The sequence below is a fragment of the Monodon monoceros genome, unplaced genomic scaffold, assembly GCF_005190385.1.
Source record: "Monodon monoceros isolate NGI ecotype Baffin Bay Population unplaced genomic scaffold, NGI_Narwhal_1 Super_Scaffold_5, whole genome shotgun sequence".
Lineage (NCBI taxonomy): Eukaryota > Metazoa > Chordata > Mammalia > Artiodactyla > Monodontidae > Monodon > Monodon monoceros.
In genome coordinates this window covers 20,850,024-20,852,902 of record NW_021703782.1, presented here as the reverse complement: position 1 = coordinate 20,852,902, position 2,879 = coordinate 20,850,024, and the positions used below count along the sequence as shown (strand labels likewise).

General features: G+C 29.6%; 1 pseudogene; it reads left to right on the top strand.

Annotated features, from left to right (window-relative positions):
* The first annotated feature begins 1,094 nt into the window (after positions 1 to 1,094).
* LOC114884846 lies at positions 1,095 to 1,192 on the top strand (annotated as a pseudogene).
* The last annotated feature ends 1,687 nt before the right edge of the window (positions 1,193 to 2,879 follow it).

Here is a 2,879-nt window from a genome sequence, read left to right as displayed (position 1 = left end):
TCACTGACCAAAAAACTGCTTTGGAAATAAGCTATTATAGTGAGGTTATAAGCTTATACATATTACAAAGTTAATATATAAAATACAATTGTTTTCTATATACTAGCAATGAAAAATTGGAATTTGAAATTAAAAATACAGTATCATTTACATTTTCAATGAATAAGGAAATGTTTAGGTGTATATCTATTAAAATATGTGTAAGGTATATGTGAGAAAAACAACAAAACACTGATGATGGAAATCAAGGAAGAGCTAAATAAATGGAGAGATATTCCACATTCATGGATAGAAAGACTTGATATTGTTATGATATTAGTTCTTGACAACTTTGTTTACAGATTACAAGAATTGCAAATAAAAATTATGGTAAGTTATTTTCCTGATATCAAAAAAAAATAAATCTAAAATTTATGTGGAAAAGGCAGAAGACACAATATCCAACACAATATTGAAGAAAAACAATGTCTGAGGACTAACACTACCAAACTTCAACACATACTATAAAGGTATGATTGTCAAAACATTGCAACATTGTTGAAATAATATAAACAAATACATAAATAGAATAAAAGAGAGACCAGAAATAGAACCACACATATAGTCCAATCACTCTTTGACAAAGGGGCAAAGACAATGCAATGGAGAAAGAATAGACTTTTCAACAAATGGTGCTGGAGAAGTGAGCATTCACAGCCAATCAAACAAAAAGTAGAACCTACTCACTGATCATATGCTTCTTACAAAATTAACTCAAAATAGATCATAGACCTAAATGTAAAATAGAAAACTATAGGTCTTTTAGAAGATAACATAGATAAAAATATAGGTGATCTTATGCTTGATGATGAGTTTTATATACAATACCAAAAACATAATCCAGGAAAGAAAAAAAATGGTGTTAGACTTCATTAAAATTTGAAACATCTGCTCTGTAAAAGTAATTATTTGGAGAACAAAAAGACAAGCAAGAGACTGGGAAGAACTGCTTGCAAAACACATAACTGATAAAGGACTTATATTCAAAACATACACAGAACTTAGCGAGAAGAAAATAAACAACACTATTAAAAATTGGGCAAAATATCTGAACAGTGTTTGCTTCAGCAACACATAAACTAAAATTGAAACGATACAGAAATAATTATCATGCACAAGAATTTTTTATATTTGTGAAGCTTTCCATATTTTTAAAACATAATTTGGCTGAAAGGATAAAACTTGTTTAAAAAGCATTATATAATGGTAAAATAATCAATTCACCAAGCAGATATAGCAATTATAAACATATATGCACCAAACTTCAAAGCTCTGAAATATATGAAGCAAACATTGACCTGAAGGAACAGATATACAGCTCTACTGTAATAGTAAAGGATTAAATACCCTACTTTAAATAATGTATAAAACAACTAGAGATGATACCAATAAGGAAATAAGGACATAAAAACATGACAGACCAATTGAATATAACAGTCATGTACAGGACAGCCCACTCAACAAAAGCAGAATACACATTTTTCTCAAGTGCAACTGGAACTTTCTTCATGATAGATCATATTTTAGGTCACAGAATAAGTCTAAATAAGTTTTAAAGTTCAAAATCATATGAAGTATCATTTCTGATCACAAAGTAATGAAAGTAGAAATCAGTAGCAGAAAGAAAATGAGCTAACCCCCAGATATATGGAAATTAAACAACATACACCTAAATAGACACTGGATCAAAGAAGAAATTACAGGTTTATTGGAAAATATCCTGAGACAAATGAAAATGAAACACAACATACCAAAACTTTTGGTACATTGTGAAAGTAGTACTAAGTGGAAAATTTATAGCTATAAACATATTTTTTAAAAAGGAAAGCATCAAATCAACAACCTAAATTTACACCTTAAGAAAGATGAAAAAATGAACAAATTTAACCAAATCCAGCAAAAGAAATAAAGCAATAAAGATTAGAGCAGAGACAAGTAAAATAGAGAATAGAAAAGCAATAAGAAAATCAATGAAAAATAATCAAAATTGACATATCTTTAGATAGATTAAGAAAAAAGGAAGAAGACTCAACTAAAATTAAAAAAAAATAAAAAGGGCACATTACAACTCTTTTTACAGAAAAAATGGATTATAAGAGAATGCAAGGACTTTCCTGGTGGTTCAGTTGTTAAGACTTCGCCTTCCAATGCAGAGGGTAAGGGTTCGATGCCTGGTTAGGGAGCTAAGATCCCACATGCTTCACAGCCAAAAAACCAAAACATAAAACAGAAGCAGTATTGTAAAAAATTCAATGAAGACTTTAAAAATGGTCCACATCAAAAAAATCAAGAAAAAGAGAATACAATGAACAACTGTACACCAACAAATTGAATAACCCATATGAAATGGATAAATTCCTAGAAACACACAGTGTATCAAAACTGAATCATGAAGAAATAGAAAATCTGAACAGACCTAGAACTAGTAAAAGGACTGAATCAGTAATCAAAAGCCTCCCTCCAAAGGAAAATAACAGGACTACACTGGCTTCACTAGAGAAGTCTACCAAACATTTAAAGAATTAACACCAATCCTCCTCAAATTCTTCCAAATAAATAAATAAATAGGAGGGAACACTTCCAAACTCATTGTACAAAGCCATCATCACCCTGATGTTACAATCCAAAAAATATTTTACAAGAAAGGGAAGCTATAGACAAATATCCTTGATGAATATTGATGGAAAAAAATCTTGACAAAATACTAGCAAAGAGATTTCAATAACATATTAAACAAATTATACACTATGACCAACTGGGACTAATTCTTAGAATACAAGGGCAGTTTTACATATGAAAATCAATCAATGTAATACACCTCATCATAATCAGTAGTTATT